The sequence below is a fragment of the Meriones unguiculatus genome, chromosome X (genome assembly GCF_030254825.1).
Source record: "Meriones unguiculatus strain TT.TT164.6M chromosome X, Bangor_MerUng_6.1, whole genome shotgun sequence".
Lineage (NCBI taxonomy): Eukaryota > Metazoa > Chordata > Mammalia > Rodentia > Muridae > Meriones > Meriones unguiculatus.
In genome coordinates this window covers 99,154,452-99,162,200 of record NC_083369.1, presented here as the reverse complement: position 1 = coordinate 99,162,200, position 7,749 = coordinate 99,154,452, and the positions used below count along the sequence as shown (strand labels likewise).

At 38.2% G+C, this 7,749-nt stretch overlaps 1 pseudogene; it reads left to right on the top strand.

The window, feature by feature from the left end:
- The first annotated feature begins 49 nt into the window (after positions 1 to 49).
- On the top strand, positions 50 to 6,951 carry LOC110566346 (heat shock cognate 71 kDa protein-like; annotated as a pseudogene).
- Positions 6,952 to 7,749: the final 798 nt, after the last annotated feature.

Below are 7,749 nucleotides of genomic sequence, written 5' to 3'. Positions count from 1 at the left end.
CATAAATATATTACATTTTTTAAATGCTGGGAAATATGAGGCAGGGGAAATGGCTCAGTGGGAAAAGTGCTTATTGTGGAAGCATGAGGACCTGAGTTCAAATTCACAGCATCCAACTAAAAGGCACATTTGGAATTCCAGAGCTGGGGAAGTGGAAACAGGAGAATATCTTAGGCTTGCTGGTCAGCTAGTCTGGTGGAATTTGTAAGCTCCAGGTTTTCTGAAAGATTTTTCTCAAAAACTCTAGGGTAGAGAGTAATAGAGAACACCCTTAAGTCAATTACACAAAAAAAATGCCACCCCCCCCCACAGAGAATGAATATACATACACACACACACACACACAGAGAGAGAGAGAGAGAGAGACAGAGAGAGACAGAGAGAGAGGGAGAGAGAGAGAGACAGAGAGAGAGAGAGACAGAGAGAGAGAGAGAGAGAGAGAGAGAGACAGAGAGAGAGAGAGAGAGAGAGAGAGAGAGAGAGAGAGAGAGAGAGAGAGAGAGAATGCAAAACTATTGGGAAATAAGCTAAGGCACCCTTCACTGTCTGACCTGAATCTATGGAAACTACTGTGGTTTCTCTAAAAGGCAACTTGCTAGTCTTAGGGCAATTCTAGAGCATGTTCCTCCATACGTATGCAAGTGCAGAACATTTTTATGTCTACTTTATTTGTATTATTCTAGGCTTAAAATGTCCAAAAATATGTCTAACTTTTTTGTTTGGTTTTTGGGTTTTGGAGACAGTGTTTTTTCTGTATTTCTTGCTGTCCTCTACTTACTTGGTAGACCAAAGTGGTCTCAGACTCACAGAGATCTGCCTGCCTCTGCCTCCCCTAGTGCTGGGATCACAGGCATGTACCACTGTGCCTAGTCCTGTGTATCATTAGAAGATGCAACACATGGTTTTCTCAGAGTTTTGCAAAGAACAGGAACTAATGAGGCACCATCTATATGTATAAGAACCAGAAACATTTGGCTCACCAACAGTTCAAAGTCTTTCAATAGAAAGATGTTCTTCAAGTCCGAGTTCTAAGATTTGACCTGAAGTGCAGATGAAGATCACAAAAAGGAAGAAACTTTATATTCTAGACCTCCACCAACAATACTGACTACTAGTTGGTTATCTACTTTGTGCAGAATACATCTGTGTTTTATTGTTTTGTTTAGTCTTTGTTTGTTTATTTTTTCTTTTGAAACAAGGACTTACTATGTATCCAAGGCTGACCTTTTGATCCTTCTGTGTAAGCCTCCAGAGTGTTGAGATCATAGGTATGTGTTACCATGTCTGGCTACATTTGATCTTTTTTTTTTTTTTTTTTTTTTTTTTAAAGAAAATCTTCTGGTAGTCTTCTAAAATAGAATGTTTGAAGTGAAGTCTGTGGTGTGGCTTCCTAAAAATGTTCCTCATTTACCTTCAAAGAGACATATAGGAATCAGCTGAGGGTTCCAACAGCAGACAACTGAATAAAGAAAGTATGCTATACAGTTGCAATGAAATATTATTCAGCCAAAAAAATAGAAGGTACCTCTGTCATTTGCAGCAACATAAATGGGACTGGAAGGTATATATTACATAAAATAAACCAGACGTGGAAAGACAAATAGTGCATGCTCTCATTTGTAAGTGGATGCTGTGTAAAAGAAGAAAGTGTGATGGTGATTACCTCTATGAAGGAAGCGTAGGAGAGACTGTAAATTGAGGATCAATAGTGTGCATCAAGACACATTTCTTGTGCTCTATAGCACACTGGTGTGATAATACCTCATCTTAACATAATGGATAACTTAGACACATTTCTTGTGCTCCATAGCACACTAGTGTGATAATAGCTCATCTTATCATAAGGGATAACTTAGGAAGAGATAGAAAAGTTTATAGGTTCAAATACAAGGATTTTATATATTTATATATATATATATATATATGATGTGGAAGTGTTAATTAGCATAATTTGGCCATTATACACTGTATACCTGCATCAAATTATCACAATATACCACACAATATGTATAAGTCCTCAGTTTCAATTAAAAATGATACGTATTCATTAATGGTTTTCAGTGCTTACAATCCAACATATAGCTTCATGTAGTGCTAAGCCCATCACACTAGAAACAATGACCATCTTGCTTAGGGCTGGCTGTTTACTATGCAAAGACAGCATTCAGTTTGGGCAGATTAGTCACAGGAAGTTCAGAGTCACTTCACAGGCAGCAGAGATCTTGCAACCAGCACAGTTGAATACTGTGGTCCTTGTCCAATTCCAGAATACTTAATGGTTACCAAGGGTTCAAATATATGACTGTCCCTAAAGGACTTTCATTAAGATTTTTTTTATTCTAACAATATATTATCTATTAAATTACCGATACGAGTGTAATTATTTTTTTCCTAAACTCATTAACATATACAAGCTTCTCTTGTTATTAATATGGCTGCCAGAAATTTGTACACTTTCTTAGTCAAAGAAACAAATTTTGTTTTTAATGATCACATCCTATCTTCAACATCATTAACTGTTTCCTTCTGTTAGCACTACATTTTTTTTTGTTCATTTGTTCTTACTGTATCTTTTGTTCTTATTCTAACCTTTTTTCCCTTTTGGTACTCCACCCCTTTTTTTCTTTCTTTAGGGGCAGGATTTCTTTTTGTATCTCAGGCTTTACTCAATCTTGTAGCCAAGTTGGTCTTGAACTCACAATCCTCATGCCTCAGCCTCCTGAGTCTCAGATTATAGGCACAAACCACCAACTTTCCTTAAACTAGATTCTCAGCTCATAAATCTCTTATAAATTTGTATCTTACATAAACATTTATGGTTATAAATTCCCTTCAAAGTGTCATATTAAATATATTCACAACTTTTTATATATTATTTCCATTGTGATTCCATTCTATTTTCTTTATTTTACTCTTTAAAGCTACCTGGATGCCATTGTATTTAGTATTTTTTTAAGAGAAAAAAAATCACATTGTCTTATATATTCTCAATTCATGCTTAAGGTCACAGGGTTTTAAACCAATCAACTTAATTACATACTTTTGTTTTTTATCTTGATAATCTTGAGTCCTAATAACACTAGCTCATTAACATACTTTAAAAATTTCAAGTAACAACATTATTATTACTGCCAACAAATAGACTACTCACTGAAGTCTAATGTTTATTTCTTGATCTTTTGATGTCTTGGATAATGTTCTTCATTGAATGTATAATCAAGAATGTATTTTAATGTCACACAGAATAATTATGCCCTGTGTATTTATACTATATAGTTAGGATTCCCTTCATATGACTAGTCAAAATTGACTGAATAAAATCTAAATCTGTTAAGTGACTCTTCTCTCTTTGTAAAAGATGATTTTAGGACATTTTAATTTCTATTAATTTCCCAAATTAGTAATTATTAACATTTTGCTGATTCAAATGTATCACTGATTATAGATGTACTACTAGTTTATCTTCTCAAAAGAAGAAAAAACATACTGGCAATTAAATCATGACATACCATCATATAAGTCATATCCCAATTTTAGAAATGTTACAAAAATTTTAAAGTGCATTTATAATCAGTTCAATAGACTATTACCATTGCTACTTGACATACTCAAGCTTTCCTTGGTATAAACATGTTTTCCAAATTATTTGTTCTCTGTTGTTAACATTCACTCTTTTCCTTTGAGTTAAATTTCCTTTATTCTCTTTCAATAGAATTTCAATAGAATCTCTTAATAGCGAAAATTCATAACCTGGGCCTACACAAAGTTTAAATGTTGATTGAAATTTAATCTTTTTCAGTTTCACTGGAGAGTATGAATTTTTACCAGGTGCACATTGGTTTTAGCAGCATCTGTATGTTTCTTTTTTTTATATTAATTACAGTTTATTCAATTTTTATCCCAGCTGTAGCCCCCTTCCCTCCTCTTCTCCCAATCCTACCCTCCCTCCCTCATCTCCTCCCAAGCCCCTCTCCAAGTCCACAATAGGGGAGGTCCTCCTCCCCTTCCATCTGACCCTAGCCTATCAGGTCTCATCTGAACTGGCTGCATTGTCCTCCTCTGTGGCTTGGCAAGGCTGCTCCCCCATCCAGAGGCAGTCAAAGAGCTAACCACTGAGTTCAGGTCAGAGTCAGTCCCTGTTCCTCTTACTATGGAACTCACTAGAATGTTGAGTTGCCATGGGCTACACCCAAGCAGGGGTTCTAGGTTATATACATGAATGGTCTTTGGTTGGAGTATCATTCTCAGAAAAGACCACTGTGCCCAGATATTGTGGTTCTATAGCTCTCCCTGTGGAGCTTCTGTCCTCTCCAGGTCTTACTATCTCTCCCTTCTTTCCTAAGATTCCCTGCACTCTGCCGAAAGTTTGGTTATGAGTCTCATTATCTACTTTTATATACTTCTGGGTAGCATCTTTCACAGGCCCTCTGTGGTAGGCTCCTATCCTGTTTTCTGTTTTCTCCCTCTTCCAATGTCTGTCCCGTTTGCCTTTCTGAGTGAGGATTAACCATCTTACCCAGGGTCCTCCTTCTAGCTCAGCTTCTTTAGGTGTACAGAGTTTTGTAGGTCTAGACTATATTATTTGTCTAGTAGCCACTTACAAGTGAATATATACCATTTGTGTCTTTCTGTTTCTGGAATACCTCACTCAGGATGATGTTTTCTAGTTCCCACCATTTGCCTGCAAATTTCATGATTTCCTTGTTTTTAATAGCTGAGTAGTATTCCATTGTGTAAATATACCACAATTTCTGCATCCATTCCTCCATTGAGAAACATCTGGGTTGTTTCCAGGTTCTGGCTATTATGAATCTGTATGTTTCTTGAGCTTTTACTAAGGACTCTGTTTGCTTGTTTTACACTATTCTGATTTGTTTGTTTTTATTTTACCTTATTTTATTGTTATTATTATTTAGAGGCTTATTTGTATCCTAATGTGTGTGTGTGTGTGTGTGTGTGTGTGTGTGTGTGACAGAGAGAGAGAGAGAGAGAGAGAGAGAGAGAGAGAGAGAGAGAGAGAAACAGGTAGATTTTGGTGGGTGGAGAAGTGTGGAGGAGCTGAGGGAGGGAAAACTGTAATGAGAAGATATTGTATGCAGAAACAATTTAATTTTAGCTCATTGAATGTGTCGGCACATATGGAGGACTCATGTAACCTTGTCACCAGCACAACTGGGACTACATAATAAGTAGCCATGTCTAAGGGACCAGCAGCTGGCATTGATTTTGGCACCACTTACTTCTCTAAATAATTGCCAAAGACCAGGGTAACTGAACCACACTAAGACATGCTGCTTTTACTGGCTTATAATGATTAATTGGGAATGTTATGAAGAATCAGGATATGATGAACCACATGAAGACAGTTTTTGATGTCAAACATCTGGTCAGGTGTAGGTTTGACAATGCCGTTGTTTAGTGTGATATCAAACCCTTCATGCTGATGAATGATGCAAGCAGGCCCAAGCTCCAGGCCCAAGAATACAAAGGAGAAACAATGCTTGCCTCAGTGTACTTAGAATTACCGATGAAACTGCTGCTTCTATGGTTTATGGTAGGAGCTGAAATGGGTAGGTTGATTTTTTTATTTGGAGAGGTGGTACTTTTGATGTCTCAAACTTACTATTGATGATGGAATTTTTTTAGGTCAACTTTACAGCTGGAGATACCTGCTTGGATAGAGAAGACTGACAATTGAGTAGTTAACAATTTTATTTCAGAGTTTAAATACAAGAACAAGAGGGACATCAGTGAGAACAAGAGAGGTAACCAACATCTGTCCTGTTTATGAATGACCTCAATGCACCCTCTCCTCCTGCAACCAGGCCAATGCAGACTGATTCTTCCTTATGAGGGAATCAACTTCTATACCATTTTTTACCTGTGTTCAATTTGAAGAATTGAATGCTGACCTGTTCTGTGACACTCTGAACCCTTAAAAAGGCCTTTGTGATGCCAAACTAGACATGTCACAGATCCATGATATTGTCCTGAAGGGTGTTTCTATCAGGATCCCCAAGATTCAGAAGCTTCTGCAAGATTTGTTCAACAGAAAAGAACTGAATAGAAGCATTCACCTTGATGAAGATGTTGCTTATGAAGCAGCTGTCCAGAAATCCATTTTATCTGGAGACAATTCAGACTATGTTATGGATTTGCTACTTTTGGATGTCATGCTTCTTTCACTCGGTATTGAAACTGCCGATTTAGTCATGATTGTTGTCATCAAGCACAATACTATCATTCATACTGTGACTGTTGTCATCAAGCACAATGATATCATTCATACCAAGCAAACTTAGATTATCACCACCTACTCTGACAACCAGCTGTGTGTGCTTTTTCAAGTATGTGAAGGTGAAAAGGCCGTTACTAAGGTTAACAACCTGCTTGGAAAGTTTGAACTCACAGGCATACCTCCAGCATCCTATGGCATGCCTCAGATTGAAGTCACATTTGAAATTGATACCAGTGGCATGCTCAATTTTTCTGCTGTAGATAAGAGTACCAGAAAGGAGAACAAAATCAATATCACCGGTAGATGACAAGGGCCACTTGAGAAAGGAAGATATTGAGTATATAGTTTATGAAACTGAGAAGAATAAAGCTGAACATAAAAAGTAGAGAGATGAGATATCACCCAAGAATTCACTGAATACCTATGCAGTCAACAGAAAGCAACAGCCGAAGTTGAGAAACTCCTAGGCAAGATCAATGATGAGGACAAACAGAATATTCTAGACAAGCATGAAAAAAATCATCAGTTGGCTGGATAAGAATCAAACTGTAAAGAAGGACTGGAGAAAGTATGCAGTCTCATCATTGTTCCATCATCACTAGGCTGTACCAGAGGGCCAATAGCATGCCAGGAAGAATGCTTGGGGGCTTCCCTGGTGGAGCCCTCTTCCTAGTGGTGCTTCTTCAGGACCAACCATCGAAGAGATTGATTAAATTAATCACAGAAACAATGTAGCATTTTTTTCCCACAGGGAAATATGAGCTACACCCCAAACCTCTGATTTCCAGTCGTATGGCCTTTCAATTTTTGATTTTTTTATATTTTTTTATTAATTACACTTTATTCATTTTGTATCCCCCCATAAGCCCCTCCCTCCTCCCCTCCCGATCCCACCCTCCCTCCCCTTTCTGTATGCATGCCACTCCCCAAGTCCACTGATAGGGGAGGTTCTCCTTTCCTTTCTGATCTTAGTCTATCAGTTCTCAAATTAATCACAGAAACAATGTAGCATTTTTTTTCCACAGGGAAATATTTGAAGGACCCAAATTTAGCAAGTTCTGTGGCACTTTTAAAGTTAAGCTGCTACACATAGGACGGACCCACCGGAATCTGTGCATCTAGAGAGGCCTAGCAGGAGAGAGGACCCTGGCTAGAGTTTTCGATCCCCATACTGAGGGGCGGGGAGGATGGACATCAGAGGAAGAAGAAAATAGGAAACAACCTAGAAACCTGCTACAGAGGGCCTCTGAAAGCCAGAAGAAGAAATCAGGAAACAAACTAGGAACTTACCACAGAGGGCCTCTGAAAGCCTCTGCCCTGCAGACTATCAAAGCAGATGCTGAGCCTGATGGCCAACTCTCAGGCAGAGTGAATGGAATTTTGTGTAGGAAGTGGGAAATAGTGGGAGCTGGAGAGGACGGGGTCTCCACAAGGAGAGCAACAGAACAAGAAAATTTGAACACAGGGAACTTCCCAGAGACTCATACTCCAACCAAGGACTAGTCATGCAG